The sequence below is a fragment of the Pelodiscus sinensis genome, chromosome 1, assembly GCF_052426305.1.
Source record: "Pelodiscus sinensis isolate ZL-2025 chromosome 1, ASM5242630v1, whole genome shotgun sequence".
In the NCBI taxonomy this organism is placed as follows: domain Eukaryota; kingdom Metazoa; phylum Chordata; order Testudines; family Trionychidae; genus Pelodiscus; species Pelodiscus sinensis.
In genome coordinates, this window is record NC_143052.1 from 40,483,103 (window position 1) to 40,500,975 (window position 17,873).

General features: G+C 43.5%; 1 protein-coding gene across 3 annotated transcripts in view; it reads left to right on the plus strand.

Annotated features, from left to right (window-relative positions):
* Positions 1-17,873, plus strand: part of GRM8 (glutamate metabotropic receptor 8) — a 507,705-nt gene that overhangs the window by 317,224 nt on the left and 172,608 nt on the right. The window lies entirely within an intron of this gene.

Consider the following 17,873-nt stretch of genomic DNA (forward strand, 5'->3'; position numbering starts at 1 on the left):
CTGTGCACATACTGTGACTTAGTAATGATCAACAGACCTAGCTTTCGTATAGTGCTTTCCATTAGTAGATAATGTTACATCATTATCCCCATTCTATGGATAGGAAACTGAAGCAAAGAGAAGTGAAGTCACTTGGCCAAAGTCACCCAGCAGGTCAGTGGTAGAGCTAGGAATAGTTCTATTCTTGTCATTTTTTCATTAGGCCACACGGTTGCAATATTATTCCTAAATGCCCTTTCCTCTTCTTGTATATTTTGTTATAATGCAATGAGGCTAATTGTCATGCTTTCATGTGTTTCCAATGTGTAGATGATAACAGGGCAGCTGAGCGAAATCTCATCTGTGATTTTAGTCCCAAAATCTTTACAATGTTATTACTATTTGATTACAGTAGATTTAAGCATGTAAGAAAATACTGGTGTGTCAGTGTCCTCCTTTGGCTACCGTCCCACGACAACAAAATCTCCCATCAATATTTTTGGCTCTCCCTCCTCTTTCTGTCCCATAATCCATTAGCTGGCCTTATAGCAGCCACATGCAAGAAGTTGCTCTTTGTTATCTCCTGCTCTCTGGTGCTACATACCTATATGCCAGGAGCAGCTTATTGGAGGCTCATAGGCTTTCTTGGTTCTGGAGACTGACCTTATGGTCTCCCTGTCTCCTACTACCCACCAACAACTTGGACTCCTGCTCCTTCCTCAGCCAGGATTCCCAGCCACATCCCAGGTCGAGCTAATCTGCCTCTTCTCCTAACTGGGCTCTTTTCTACATTATGGCCAGCTGCTCATCCTACACATGTTCAAAGTGTATCCTAACCATTCATTTTCACATGTTTAAATTTCAGTTGGCTTCAGCTGCCCACCACCAAAATCTAGAGTTTCAGACAAGGAGAAGGGCTCAGAGACCTGCTGAGAGTCAGAACTCCCCAGATCTTCAGCTCATGTAGAGGGACAGGTAGAGGAATTCAGACACCTGAAGAAGAGCAGCGTCTCCCAAATCCTAGAACACAGCATGCCAGGACAGGGCTTCAGACCGCCTGTGGAGGAATAGTGTTCCCCCAGAACACAACACGTACCTGGATGAGATTCATGGCTGAGAAGCCCCTTCACTCTTAAACCTCCAGTTTCTTCTGGTCACCTTCACATTCTCCAGTCTTTCCTTTCCTCTCCCCTTCTGCCCGTTCATGTGTAATGTAGTTCAGCCTCCCAAATTTCCTAGTGTAGACCAGACCTTAAAAAAGCTGTGTATTTCAGGAGGCTGTAAGCTCAGGAACCTGTTGGTCAGAGGACCCCATATTTGGATCACTACTCCACTATAATAACATGAACAATGACATAACTCCAATATGACGTTAAATGACCTTACATCACATTTCGTTAGTAACAACATTTCAATACAGCTTTCTTGTCTGGTATTTTACAAAATACACAAGATGAGTGAGGTAAATCTTGTATTGGTCCATCTTCAGTTGGTGAGACAGAAGTTAATCCAATAAAAAATATTCTCTCATCCACCTTGTCTCTCTATTATCCTGCAAATGCTATGGTTACAGAAATACTATATTACACAAAATAAGCAGAGGAATTTGAAGGCATCAGTCTTGCAAGTTGCTAAATTCCCATTGAAGCCATGATAAAGTAATCATAACTATGGGGATCTTACAAATATTTGAGCACCTTTTGAAACATTTTATGCAGTGATTAATCTATGAATCTCCTGCCACTCATATAGGAGAAGCAGGAAGTGGATGCAATAGATATTTCCTTTGGGCAGTGTTAAAACATATACCAATATCGTAGAGCAAAGTGTCCCCTTTCATTGATGCTCCTCTTTAAAAAATAAAATTTGAATTATGTAGCTATAACCCTGGAGAGAGAGATCAGCATTCCCAGTTTTCACATAATTTCTTTAATTATCATATTGAAGAACATAGTACTGTACAGTCTTCCTTTAGCTTCATAATTAGTATGCTGTTATTATGTTATTGTCTAACCACCTTCATTTTGCTGTTTTATATACCTTGAATTCTATTATTTCCACTCCAGTGCATCTGATGAAGTGGACTTTACTCATGAACACACATGCTACTAGATATTGTTAGTCTCCAAGATGCCACAAGACTACTCATTGTTTTTAAAATTACAGACTAATACAACTACCCCTCTGAGACTTTCCACCTTCTATTAGAATTCATATATTCAGTGCAAAAAAACTATATTACAGGAATGCTACAAGCACATGGTTACTTGAGCCTTACAAAAGTCTTAATTGCACAATTACTAATGGCAAGGTCGTGACTTTACCTGCATGCTCATGCATGGGAGTTCAGGATTGCAAGGGCATTTCTTACTCCCCTGCATAGACTATTTGCCCCATGCATCACAACATGGATGGAGGTCAGTCTTCAAAGAACTATGAATTGCCTCCTTCATGAATGGGGTGGAATTAGGTTGGAAGGAAAAGGGAATGAGAGAAAGTGATGAGGAGTCCTGTGGCACCTTATAGACTAACAGATTTATTGGAGCATAAGCTTTCGTGGGCAAAGACCCACTTCGTCAAACGCATTAAACAATCGCATTAAACACGTCAAACAATCATTGATTCACAATGATGCATGGGGAAAAAAAAGCAACTGTATATAGAAATCAAGAATATTTAAAACCAAATATAGTTGTGTCTGATATAATGTAAATAATTTATAATGTAATTATAGAATATTTATAGAATATACAGAAGATCAGTTTTAAAGAATGAAAACAGAATTTCATGAAGAATTTTGAGTCAATAAGTGAGCCATAACCATAGCTTCATCTGTTTGTATAATTCATATGCCACTCCAATTACTTCCATTTACTACTAAATTGACCTGGATCTTGAAATTCATTCAGTGTTAATATGCAGATCATATATCATATCAGAACATTTCTCAGTTAAATCTGGAACCTCTATATTTGCACCTTTCCCTTCCAGTACTCTCAACTGTACTTAATACATAAATGGTTGATTTGCAAATTGTTTTCCAATATTTGTGTTCTAATTGGGCATATTAAAATATACTCTTGACTTAAAACTCAAAAATTTTGAAAATCCAAATCAAAGTTCATTTTCTCATGACTCAAATTATTAATACATTTTTGTACATTCCTGTGTGTAGGAAGATTCAGTGGATTCCTCAATTAATATTGTTTTTTTCCCTGCATACACAGATGTTAGTTCTGGGAAAGTACATGAATAGATATGTACATGCACACAAGTTATCATGAACAAATTAAGGCTGGGTCTGAAATCAGGCTGTAATGTGAAAAGAACACCACTTAAAAAAAAAGAAATATTGCTTCAAATCATGGCTTCAAAGCAACAAAGTTCATACACTGATTTTTAAAGAAGAAAACCTAGTACAATGGAAGAATTAACCCACTTGATGCGTGGGTCTCGGTGTTGCAGGATGCCATGTGCCTTCTGGTTTTGCTGAACAATCTCAGCTCCCAGTGAAATTAGTGGGAGCAGAAGATATAGTACTTAGTATTTAATTCAGTCAGGTTCTGTAATTGGATTTTCAAACCCATGTGCATAATTTAGGAGTAAAAGTTCCACTGAAAAGCAGCATGCTCCCATCGTACTGAGACGCATTTGAAAGTCCAACTCCGTAAGAGTTACTATTACAGAAATAAAGGTTAGCTGTAGTAGCGCTGGATACTGAGAGTTTATGTTTTTGAAGGGATTTTATTCATAATTTTTTGTATTAAGTTGTAGTTCATTGGTTCGTAGTGCCCACAGCCCTATTAAATTAGACCCCAAAGAGCCTATAATCTAAGTATGAAATGAGAACACACAGGTGGGCACAAGAGGCAGTTAGGAGAGTAAGAGGTAACAGGGAAAAGGATCATACATCATGTACTTGCTGGCTTGTACCAAACATGACCTTAATCAGTCAGTACCCTGGACATTGAATAAGCAAAGGGAAACCTGAGGTCCACAGAAGTAACAGAGATGAAGAAAGTTGGTCAGCAATGGTACTAGCACGTGTAATGTTATCACCACTCTTGTGGTGATCAGTGTTCTTTTAAAGCCGCAGCTCTGGAGTCTGTTGCTTACATAAGAATCTTAACTTTAGGGTTATTTATTTTGTTTTTTAAGTTTCTTAGCCATTATGGTTGCAGAGAAATGTCAGAAAGTATGAGTGGCATGTAAACTGAAAGCACAAAAAACAGAGGGCAAAAAAAAAAGGACTCTCTATTTATTAATATTTTAAATCTCATTGGGGTTTTTTGGGTTTGTGTGTGTCTGACTTTATTTTTGAGTGCTTGGGACAGACAATTCTGTTCCAGCCTTTCCTTTTCACTGTGTAAGAACATGGTGGTATTATTATAATTATTAGCTTATAACACAGAAGCCTGATGTTCAGCTTTTTTGTCCTTCTGTGCTAAATTGGAAAAGGAATAATTAGATCTCTTAAAACCTTATTGGGAATATGGCAGCAGGTGATTCCAGATAAACTCAGTTCTGACATGCTAATTATTTTAATGGAATTAATCCAGCTGATTATACAACAGGCTAATATTGTTCAGTGGTCTGAATCCCTCTTGCTGATTTTATGCAATGTATGGCTGTAAGTTCATACAGCAGGCATAGATTGGAAACATTTTGTGATTCTTAGATACCTAATGAATTAAGATGGCTAGAACAATATGTTCTGATAGAGGACTACAGAATAAAACATTAAATTAACTCTTAAAGATAAATATGAGAAGCAACATTAATTATATGCAGAATAATTATCCGTCTATCTATCTAACTAAATATTCCATGTGATATTTCATGCAATGGAGGAACAGTGTCACCTCTCTCAGCAGCTGCTTAATTTTTGATGCATAAAGGAGAAATGAGAGATTGAGCATGCAAAACCTGAAATATCTCCCACAGTCATTACTGGGGATGCAGACAGGTTAAAATATGTTGCCCCTATACTATCACCATTTTGAAGATTGTGATTCAAACATTAATCGCATCAAATCTGGAGAGAAGATTTTTTGAGCATGAAAGAAATGTATCCATAAAAACATCTTTTTCTGTCTCTTGTTTCTTAGGTAAATGTTTAAAGTATCTTATTCAGTAGGGCACAATTCTCTGAGGTGCTAAGCACTTTACAGATGTTGAACATCCTTCATGCTGTGATGGAGTCCTCAAGATGTTTCAGAACTTATTGTCAGCCAAGCACCTGAGTGATAGATTAAGTTGGAAGAATCCTTTCAAACAATCAGCTCTGATCCCATGAGTCAAGCAAGCAGAGATGATGCAGTATGTTACCTTTTCCATAATTATCTAAATACTAACTTAAGAATTACCATACTTAATTAGACCAATAGTCCATATAGTCCAGTATCCTCTCTCCTGACAGTAGCCAATGCCAGATGATTCAGAGGCAATGACCTGAACATAAAATCATAAAGTGATCCATCCCCTGTCATGCATTCCCATCTTCTGGCAGAGGCTGGGGACACTTTAGAGCATGGTTTTGCATTGCTGCCCATTCAGGCAAATAGATATTGATGGACCAATTATCAGTGAACTTACTAGCTTTTTTGAACCCTGCTGTGATCTTGGCCTTCACAATGTCCTCTGGCAGAATTCCTGAGGTTGATTGTGTGTTGTGTGAAGAAATACTTCCCTTTGTTTTATATCTGCTGCCTATTAATTTCATTTGGTGACCCTTTTTTTCTAGTGTTATCAGAAGGAGTAAATAACATTACCTTATTTACTTTTTTCACACCAGTCATGAATTTAAAGAACTCTATCATATCTTCTGTCTGTTATATTCCCATTTGGGAAGACAACACTTACTCAAGACAGTAAGGCAGTCACAAGAGGAATGTACATTTTCAATATCTGTATTTCCTTATGTGACAGAGTAATAAGTGCCTTTTCATTATCTTAAAAATCTCCCTCACTTATGCATTAAAATAGTGATATGCGTGTTAGAGAGAAGAGAAATCACAATAAAAATGAATGAGGATTTTAGCTAAGAACATAAAGTAATAGAAATAAACCTTCATTTATAGGTCATTTATATAAAATGTTAGGGTGTGTCTACACTGCACCCTTATCTCCAAATAATTTACGCAATTTGCACTATACAAATTGCATAGCTTATTTGGAGGTCATTTTGAAATTTGGCACTGTCTACACAGCGCTATTCCAAATGAGGGAAGAGGGTTACAGGAATGCCAGAATAGCACTCCTGTTATTTAGAAATCAATTATGAAATAACTGTCATGTTTAAAGACATGGAATAGCTACTTCAGAATACTTCTGGTTTTCTGAAATAGCTCTGCAGTGTAGATTTAGCCTTAGGGTATGTCTACACTACCACCCTAGTTCGAACTAGGGTGGTAATGTAGGCATACCGCACTTGCAAATGAAGCCCGGGATTTGAATTTCCCGGGCTTCATTTGCATAAGCCGGCTGGCGCCATTTTTAAATGCCGGCTCGTTCGAACCCCGTGCCGCGCAGCTACACGCGGCACGGGCTAGATAGTTCGAACTAGCAAGTCATTCTGCGCTATCTGTACGCTTCATTCCACAAGGTGTACAGATAGTGTGGAATGGCTTGCTAGTTCGAACTATCTAGCCCGTGCCGTGTATAGCCGCGCGGCACGGGGTTCGAACGAGCCGGCATTTAAAAATGGCGCCGGCCGGCTTATGCAAATGAAGCCCGGGAAATTCAAATCCCGGGCTTCATTTGCAAGTGCGGTATGCCTACATTACCCCGCTAGTTCGAACTAGCGGGGTAGTGTAGACATACCCCAACTGATTAACTCAGAGGTGACTACTTCAATAAGAATGATAGCCATCCTTCAAGGAGGTTTTCTTCCGAAGAGGAAAATTGCAGCTTCTCAATATTAAAGTGAATGACAGAGAAATCAGTGGACTTAATTCTCTTGAGCAACAATTACAGAGGGGACTAGAATAAATATATAATTAATAGACATTGCCTATATTATTGGATATTATTTAAGTTTTACTGCGCTAATAGATTTAAGTTTTTATTAGAAGTAAACTAAGTTTCAGGCTAGTAATCAAAGCAATGTTGAGCTTGACAGCAAGATAGAAATGTATTAGATCTGTATTTTTCTATTTCAGAAAAATATTTATTCATGTAATTTTGGTTTACCCAAAACAAGTCATGACTTTGACACACATTTGTTAAATAGTTTTTGCCTCTTTATTTTTTTGGGTGGGGCTAGATTTACAAGAGTATATCTAAAAAGGGAAGAAGAATCTGTGGCCGCCCCATGCTAGCTGACTCAGGTTTGTAGGACTTTTTCATTGCTGTGTAGACTTCTGGCTTGTAGGAGGATCCTCTAAGGTGAAAGGGTTCCTATACTTGGGATCCAGCTAAAGACTGGTAGTCTGCACCGGGATGGCCAATCTGTTAGGGTATGTCTACACTACAAAGTTAGTTCGAACTAACGGATGTTAGGAAAACTCTTCTCCTCTCCTCCAGCCCCGGGCCCTTAAAGGGGTAGACTCTGGCCAGACGGCACTGGAGTCAGACAGCCCTGCCAGCAGTCTCTGCCCCTGAGCCAGTGGCCCCACAATGAGCCAGGTAGCCAGTGGCAGTGAGCCGTCCCCTGCCCAGTCCCCGAGCACCCAGGGGCCAGCCAGGGGCCATAGACGGCGCGCGGCCTCCTGGTCTAGTGCGGAGGTCATGGACCTCATTGAGGTTTGGGGGCAGGCCCCCAACGTCCATGATCTCCACACTAGGAGGAGGAATGTGGCCGTCTACGGCCACATAGCAGCCACCATGGCCAGCAGGGGACACAGGCGCACGCAAGAGCAGGTGCGAATTAAGTTGAAGCAGCTGCAGCAGAGGTACGCCAGGGCCACAAGGGGCGGCGCCGCTGCAGGGGCTGCCACCTGCCCCTACTTCGCTGCTCTCCACCAACTCTTGGGGGGCAGGGCGGTCCGTGCCAGCCCGGGGGACAGCGAGCTGGGACCAGAGGGCCCTGACCTGGGTGCACTGGAGGGGCCACCGCTAGCTGTTCCAGCAGGGTCGTCCAGGGAGACCATACCGGGTAAGTAGTTTGAATTAAGTAGTCCGGGGGGGGGGGGGGAGTGGGAGGGAGACCAGAGACTGAGCGCGTGGGCCATGCCTTCCACGGATCACGCAGACACCTGTGCACGTGCGAGCACGTGCCATGCCACCCTTGGGCAGGTGGCTCCAGTTGCATGACACCCAGGGGCCATTGCCCAATAGACACATGCTTGTGCAAAGAGACGTGACATGCTCCCGATCCCGGGGTGGGACCCAGCAGGATGCTTTCCCTTCACATGTCCCCTCTACACGGAGGCAGGGGACATCTCCCCCTCCCACCCCCCCCGCCGCCCCAGCCACACTATACAAGGCACAGGGACATGGGTGCGGTCTTGGGGCAGCTCCCAGTCCCGGGGAGAGCCAGACATCCTGACCATGGCCTCTGTACAAGCACAGCGGCTATGACGGTGCAGGACATGGTCACCCTCACGTTGCGGAGTTGGGGAGGGGGCTGGGCATCATCCTTTGTGTCCCCAGGGAGAACTGACCACTTCTCTTCTTTCTCTACAGCTGCACCAGCTGCTCGTGCAGGGAGCACCACCCCACCCGGGACATGCTCCCGCACCCGCAGCCTGCTCCGGACCGCCAGCATGGAGCAGGAGTACTGGGAGCAGCACTTGGGGGCCCTGCGAGCCGTGCACCGCACACTACAGGCCTGGATGCGGGAAGACCTGCAGGTACGCCACGAGCTGCTGGCTGAGGTCCGAGGGCTGAGCACCAACCTGCAGCTCCTGCTGCAGAGCATGGTGCCCCGTGCTGGTCCTGCACCTGCTGCCCCCCCCAACTGCTGTCCCTCCTCCCACTACTGCCCCCCCTCCCACCTCTTCCTCCCCAACCCCCACAACCTCTTCCTCAATGTCCACACCCCCCACCTCAACCTCCGCACCCTCCACCCCATCCCCCCGGGGACGCCGAGGCCCCCTCCCTCGCTGTGCTGGGAGGCGGTTGGCCCGGTGAGACCCCCACCCCTGAGCCTTCAGTTTCCCCACCCCCTCCTTTCCCTTGCTTCCCCCTTTCAGCTCCCTCCTCCCAGTTTTCCCCCTCCCCTCTCTCACCCTCTCTCTTCCCCTCTCCCACCTCCTTATCCCAGTTTCCCTGAGTTTTGTTAAATAAAGAGAGTTTCTAGTTTTGTCCACACGTTATCTTTATTTTGTACATCAAGAAGAGGGGCTAGGGAAGGGTAAGTGGAAGGAGGTGAGGGAGGAATGGGGCACAAGCCCCCAATGGGGAGGACTGGGCTGGCTCTGCGGGCTTCTGGGGGTGGAAGCTCTCCTGCAGCCCCCCAATTACCCTTCACCCCAGATGGCAGCCTGCGGCAAGTGCAGCCGGGCTGATGGCCGAGTGGTGTGATGTGCCCAGTGTGGGTAGTCCGGGCACTCCAAGCCAGGACTGCTTTGCAAGCGGTGCACCCCTGAGAACTGTGTGTCCGGGGTGGGGGTCGGGTCCCTTTAAGCGCAGCCCTGGGCTAGCCTGAGGCAGCATCTCCACGCTCTAAGTCCTCCTCTGATGCTCTACCGGCACTGCTTCTGGCCATCCTTAATCCCGCTTCATTTTAAAATAAAATATTATGTCAAACACAAAGGGTTTCAGCGTTGTCTTTATTTATGAGGGGGCAGTGAACCTTTTTTTTCAGTCAGGGGTCACAGACCCACAGAAAAGTTAGTCGGGGCCACACAAATGAGATGCAAAAAAACAACCCCTCCAAAACCCCCAAACCTCAACTCTGCTAGTGGGGGCAAGGAACAGGGTGGTGGGGCAGGGTGCTGGTAGGTGGCCGGGTGCTAGGGCAGGAGACAGGGTGCTGGTGGGTGTTGGTGCTGGGGACAGGGTGCTGGTGCTGGGGCAGGGACTCATGGCGGGGGAGGGGGATTGGTCAGGGGAAGGGGAAAGCTGTGTGCCCAGTACCTGGGGTCTCGGGAGACACATGCACTGCTTCCCCCTCCCCCAAACAGCTGGTGCATTTCCTGAACAGCTAGGTCTGTGGCACACCAGCAACTTCCTTCCCCTGCTGCCTGCCTGTGGGGAGAGGGAGGAGGAGGAGTGGAAGTCCCAGGACTACGCCAGCTCCAAATGCTCAGGAAGTGCACACTGTACTCCTCATTCCCCATGACAGCCACGCTCTTTCTGAGCAGTTAGAGCTGACTCCTACTCCCCATTGAACCCAATGCTCCCTTCCTTCCCCTCCCCTTCCTTTGTCCAGAGCCAGGCACTCAACCCGCTCTAATCCAATCCCCCTCCCCTCTCCCAGAATCAGCCTCTCCCACTCCAATCCAATTTCCCCCTCCCCCACTCTAAACTAAGGCCTGGAGCCACCTTTGCTACTGCCACTCATGTCTCCCTACAGGTGCTGGAATGCATGCACTGAGTGTCCGGCCTTGAGCATACGTTGGCTGGGATGCCATGTGCACAGAGGCAGGGAGTAAGCAGAGCGGTGGGCCTTGAGAATGCACTGGCTAGGATGCCATGTGCATGGGGTGGGGCTGTGAGCATGTGCTGGCTGAGACACTGAGTGCAGAGGGCTGGCCATGAGCATGTGCTGGCTGGGATGCCATGTGCGGAGGAAAGGAAGGGGTTGTGAGCAGAGCGGTGGGCTGTGAGTATGCACTGAAACACAGCTCAGAGCAGCCCAGCCATGAGCAGCCTTGTGCAAAGCGGTCGGCCTGAGTGGTTCTATTAGGAGCCTCAATTTTTTAATCAAAGAGCTTCATGCGGCTCATGACCCGTGGGTTGGCCACCCCTGGTCTACACAATAATGAAATAACCCCCAAAAGCAAGCCTGGTCCAGCTGTGTGTTATTCTTTGTTGTATAGACATACTGTTAGGTACTATTTTCAAGACAAGGAGAAGGGAGAGGAAGAGGTTGTTTACTCTCCTTATCCTATGTTTGGGGCACTTATCTAGGAAGCAGGAGAGTCAATTCTGAATACCCACTGTGAAGCAGGATTTGGACCCACCCTCTCCCTGGTGAGTATCCTAACCATTGGTCATAGGGTAAGCTAGAGTGGAGCTACTTGAATCTCTCTTGCTGAGGCTCTTCCACATTGTTTTAAATGCCTAAATGGTGATTGGGTTTTAAAGGGAGTGAGACTACTTAGCCTATTGATTAAGTGACTGATGTGGGATACCCAAGTTCAAGTCCCTGATCCAATGAATATTAAATTATGTATTCAACGTGAAATAGCTTCAACAGGAGAGAGTGACATTTTGTTCAACCTGAAACTATTTTAATTAAGTGAAAATTCTGAAAAAAAAATGTTAGAATCAATTCAGATTGAATGGAATTATTTTCATTTTTGGAACAGCTGGTGAACTGAAAAATCAGTTATTCACCCAATTTCAGCTAACCTTGTTACCAGGTATAATCTCAACTGACACCTAATGAAGACACCCTAACTGAACATCCTGGACCACCCAGGAAGCAACAATAACATTTTCAAGAGCTCCTAAGTGACTTAAGGGCTTTTGAAAAAAAATCTCCAAGAGTCTATTGGCTGGATCTAGGCTTACATTAAGTCTGATTTTTGCTGCTCTAGCTATAAAAAAGTATCTGAAACCTGGATTCTGGGGCCATTTGAGGATTCTTCTAGGGTAAGAACTCCCCTAGTATAAGATGTTCTAACTGGCATAGAATCAGCATCGCTGACCCGATGCTACCACCATCCTCTATACAGCAACTTCCAATGGTGTGGCCAGAGTACTGCTTTGCTCTGGGAGTCCTCTTTGTTGAAGTAGCTACATGGGGATGTTGTAACTGAAGGTGAATTAGAACATCCTTGAATCTACTCTAAGGGTATGTCTACACTACCCCGCTAGTTCGAACTAGCGGGGTAGTGTAGGCATACCGCAATTGCAAATGAAGCCCGGGATTTGAATTTCCCGGGCTTCATTTGCATAAGCGGGGCGCCGCCATTTTTAAATCCCCGCTCGTTTGAACCCCGTGCCGCGTGGCTACACGCGGCACGAACTAGGTAGTTCGAACTAGGCTTCCTAGTTCGAACTACCGTTACTCGTGAAATGAGGAGAGTAGTGTAGACATACCCTAATGTACTTCACGGGAGAAAGCATTCCTTGTCATTCCCCATGACTGGAGGTTTATAAACTTGGTTTCCTGCTTGGGAACTGTACTGAACATAGCTTGACAAGACCTGAAGATTAAGCCCTATAGATGTAGGAAAGCCTGATCATCTTAAATATGAAATAAAAATGATATACTGAAGCAAGTCCTTGAAGCTTTCCATTTCAGTGAGAAGATTTCTGACTAAGATCTTCTATTACTGCCTTATGTTACACTACATGATTAAAAGTGAAATCATCTTGAAGCAAGGATTTAGTTATAATTCCAAAACCTTCTCGGGTAGCACATGCTCATGATAATTATGCACTAGTGAGTTTCACTTTAGCGTGACTTGATCTATGCTAATTTCTTAAGGTTATTAACTTTTATAATTATGTTAAAGTTTAATTAAGAAATTAGTTTGAAATGTGGGAAATACAGAGACTTCTTCATTAGCAGTTATAGTTGCAAGCCCAAAGTCTTTCAAACTCTGCCATTGAAACCTGCATAGCTGGGTGAATTTTAAAAGGGCACTTCTCCTTGTTAGTTACAGCTCAGCTATTAAGTGACAATATTGTCAATTTCACGGTTACAATACCAAGGGTACTTTGATTTGCTAATAGTTGGACTTTTTGGAAAAAATAAGATTGTCAGAGGAATAAAACGGGTGGTATAGTGCTGACTTGTAGGACTCTGTTTTCTAAACCTCAGAGATACTATTCTACTTATCTGGGTTGCAAAATTTTGAGAGCCTTTAAACTAATGGGTAAAACTCTAAAACTCATAATTACTCCTGCACATTCAGAAATGGACATTTCAGAAATAATGGTTATTCTTTGAGCACTTGGCCTTAAGTGTGGTGCTCTCCACTCTGCTGTGGGTATTCCCCAATAGGCATTTGGTAACAATGCACTTGTTGCTGGCAGGATACAGTCATTGACCCCAAGATGGAGGCTTAGATGAGCTTGCCAAAAGCCAAGGAGGAAATGGTCATGCTCGTAGGCCTTTTTGGGAGACTGGGCCTTAAGTGAACCTGGACAATCCCATTCTGGAACTGACTCTACCACAGAGTTCATTGAGGTGCAGCTGGATATATGCTTAGTCAAGTGAAACTTGATCGATAATCTCTTTCTAAACATCAGCAGACTAATAGGGCAAGTTCAAGTGTAGGCCAGGACATCTAGGCAGTCATTCTTGGCCCTTTTGGATTATGTGGGCACAAACACATACATGACCCTGTTCATGAGGCTCCGTTTCAGAAGCTGCAAGTGTGGTTATGGGCTGTGTAGTCTCATCCCGCTAATTTTACTTCTCCAAGAGGTCCTAGTCTGTGTTGGCTGGTGGGGGCACAATTCTGTTCAGTTTCTTGCTCTTGATAAGAAATATGATTATATGGATACATTCCATAGGTTGGGGAGGCCATAGTGGCCTAAGGGAATCAGTATTCCACATCAGAATGCTGGAGTTCAAGGTCATTTGTTTCATCCTAACTCTGGTCATGCTGCATTGAACTATCTAATTTTGAACAAGATATCCTATTTCATTCTCATTAAGATGGAGCATAACTGATCCATCCTTTGGTCCACAAATCTAAAGTAGAAATGTTTATGCAAATAAGAATAAATTAAGGGCCCTGATTTGAACTCTTGACTTTGGGAAAGCTCACTTTTGCCTTAGTGTGAACAATGATTACAGGCCTGAACCCTTAGAAATATATCCTCAATAGTGCCATTTAGGCACTTCAGTCCAATATTTGGGTGCCACTAAGAGCCACTAAGAGCCTTAAAACCCCTGCTCAGCTTTTGCCTAACTCTCTAGATGCATAAGTTCCCTAGACATCTACATTTCCAGAGGCTGTGCAGTTCAGGAGTTTTGGCAGCTGGCTGCATTACTGTGTTTCAAAGCACTTAACTTTTTAGCTCTTAACTTTTCCAGACTACTGTACTCCTTTCAGGAATCAGCTTTGTTTTACATTCCCCCAAGTTTTGCCTTACTTAACCACTAATTGCATACAAAATCAGACATAAAAATACAGAAGTATCACAGCACACTATTACTGGAAAATTGCTATCTTCCTCATTTTTACCATATAGTTATAAAATAAATTAATTAGAATATAAATATTGTACTCACATTTCAGTGTTCAGTATATAGAGCAGTATAATCAAGTCTTTGTATGAAATTTTTGTTTGTTCTGACTTCACTGGTGCTTTTTATGTAGTCTCTTGTAAAACTAGGCAAATATCTAGATGAATTGATATATCCCCTAGAAGAGCTCTGTATAATCCCTCCAGTATGTGTACTCCTGTGGAGAACCAGAATATCCACTAGGAAGATGGTAAAATCACTTACCTGGGCTGTTGGAGACCTGTTTCCAAAGTCATTTTTATCCAAGTGGAACATCTCAGGGTACGTCTAGACTACATGCCTCTGGCGACTGGGATGAGGCATACTTGGGTGGTCGACAAATACCTTTGATGTCGGCAGGGGAGCGTCCAGACTATCGCGCTGAGCCGACAAACAGCTAATCAGCTGTTTGTCGGCTCAGCGCGGCAGCCATGTAAATTTAAATGAAGCGGCGATTATTTAAATCGCCGCTTCATTTTACTATGTCCGGTAGCCTAATCTACATGCCTCTGTCGCCAGAGGCATGTAGTCTAGACGTACCTCTAGAGATTAAGAGAGACCCACTCCAGAATATTCAATAGTGCAGTTGGTCAGTGAACTCACCTTGGCATATGGGACGCCCAACTTTTCCTCTGGCTGACCTAGCTTTGGCACCTAATTCCAGGGCAAAAACTTCAGAGGGATAGCTGAGTTAGTTTATAACTGGAAAATCAATGAATAGTCTAGCAGCATCTTAAAGACTAAGAAAACATGTAGAAGGTATCATGAGCTTTCGTGGGTACAACCCACTTCTTCAGATGAATGGAGTATTAAAAGTCTAGTTCCAAAATAAATAGGAGATGCGGGGGAGAATAAAGGGAAAAAATAGTGAATTAGAGTGTTCTTGTTACATGAAGTAGATAGAGAAAGTGCAAATTGTTCTTAAGTATCCATTGTTTGGTTGGTTAATTCATTAGGGTGTTGAAGGTATTGTGCTAGTCAGGTAATGTCTTTATTCATATATGATGGACCGGGCCGGTCTGGACTGCTGAGGGTGTCAGCTCAGGGCATATTGCTCAAAACCAGGGCTACTTACAGCCCTCGACTGGAGACCTTTCCCAAATAGGCCACAAATCAGTCACACAGAGCACTGCAGCTGCCAATCTGGCCAGCAGGAAGCCTCACAAGCAAAACTCCCTCACACACTCCAACTTTCCCTGTGCTACAATCAGCCCCAGATCTTACACACAGGTTAGAGGTTATAAAACCCAATCTCACCAATTCTGAATAGATCCTCCTGGTCCCGAAGAACCAGCCACAGTCCCAGGCCAATTTACACTTCAGATTTTACCCACAAGATCACGCTGGGCCAGTCCTTTAGAATCTAAAATCTAAAAGTTTATTAATAAAAGAAATAAAAGGTTAAGAGTAAGATTGTTAAAGAGAATACATTACATACATCAATCACCTAGTTCTTGATGCAGGCTCTTAGCAAAGATGTTACAAACTGCTAGCTTAAAAGTCTCTGATGAACATTCTGTAGTGGATGGGTCAGCAGTCCTTCCTGGCGCTCTGTTCCTAGAAAGCATCTGGAATCAGAGCAAGATTGAAGACAAGATGGAGACGGCCTCCTGGGATTTTTATATTCCTGTTGTTTCCAAAACAGGAGCTGGTCACATGATCAAGTGACCTGTCTGTGTTTCACATGAAAGTAGCCATTATGCATTGGCTGGTATGCAGGCTTCCAGATGCATTCCTTGGATGTGTATTGCCCACTCTGAGAGCCATTGTCCATGGAACAGTGCTAATTAGCACAGCTATTCACTGAACAATCCTTCCTCAAATAGGCAGTCCTGGCCCATTGCTCCCTCCCAGACAGAGAACATTTACAATACAAGAACTGATCCCATATTCATAACTTCACATACAAAAATCATACAAGTACATGTGTAGCATACATAGACTCAGTAGAGCATAAGCTTTCATTTGACAGCTCACATGGCCAACTTTGTACAGAATTTGGGGCCAACACCATCCATGGGTGCAACAGTGATCTCTCTGCTCATTTTAAAATCCAATAACTTGGCATCATACCTTTGTGATGGGTTCCAAACTTGTAAATGAAGTTACGTTCCAATGCTTCTCTGTCTATTTTGCTTGAGGAATTGGCCTGAAACAATACAGTGACTTTGAGATCCATTAATGCGGGGGTTCTCAAACTTTGTGATACTGCGATCCCCCTCCAAGTTGCTCATGACCCCCCAGGCAGTCAGGACCCACAGTTTGAGAAACACGGCATTAATAAGTGCCCAGGCAGGTTAAAGCGTTCTCCAACAGGTTTTTGTGTGTTGCCATTTCGGACATCTGATTTGTGTCCATTAATTCTTTCCTGTAGAGATTGTCCAATGTAACCATTATACATGGCGGAGGGGCTTTGCTAGCATTTGATGGCATAGATCAGATTAGTGGATGTGCCATTAAATGAGCTTCTGACGTGGTGGCTGTGATTGGGTCCAGTGATGAAATCGCCTGTGTAGATGTGTGGATAGAGTTAGCACCAGGGCTGATTGGAGGGGTGGGTTCCTGGATGATTATGATGGAGATGTGCTGTGTGGCTACTGGAAAGAATTTATTTGAGGTTAGGGGGTTGTTTGTAAGCGAGGATGGCTTATGCCTCTGAATCCTGAGTGGAGATAGGCAGCATTTCCCAACTAGCCTAGGATAGCTCATCTTATTTTTCTGGCTTCTGATAATCCCTTTTTTAGGCATCTGTTCCCATGCATTGTAAGGGAGCCTGGGTGGGGTAGACTGGGGTGGGGTGGGTAGAGTATAACTCACAGCTGATGATTCTATGAGGTGGCAAAGCAACTAAAAATTTGGCACTGCAACACATGGGTCCCTTTGTGGATTTTATACTTTTGTGACATCATCCAAGATTACAATTAATTAACATTATTAGGGGGAGGGAGGAGGGAAGAGAAGTCACAAAAAATGGGACTATATGTTATGAAGATGTTTGGAGACAATACTGTCCACACAAGGCATTTAGAATTCTGTGAAAGTAGAATCCTAACAGAGGTGGGAATCAGTAAGATTCCATTCCCTCCTTTCTACCTTCAGTTAACATAAACATAAAAACTGTAAATGTACAGACATCTGGTGAAAAAAGATCTTTCACCTGTCTTGCATAGACAAAAGCGTGAACTAATTGCCATTTGTGCATTTGACTAGCTTTAAGGTTGGATATTAATGCATATTCACTATAAACAATGAGTGATGTGCCCTTCATTTTCAATATGTGAAAATAAAGAACAAAAAACCCAATGAAGCCTGGAATATTTTTGGTTTACAGTCTACTTAAAATATATAATTTACATTTTACAACAGTAGAATTACTTTCGGACATGTTACAGCTTGAGAAAGAGTGATTGCTATATTTAAATGATTTGAGGATCTATTTTCACTGTCCCATAGGAAAATTTAATTCAGTCAAGGTAAAATGATGATCAGATGTTGAACCTAAAGGAGAAAATTAAAACTTATCATTAAATAAATAAATACAAATTAAACCAGAGCATTTTGAGAGTTCTTTTATAATAATGATGGCTGATTATTCCCT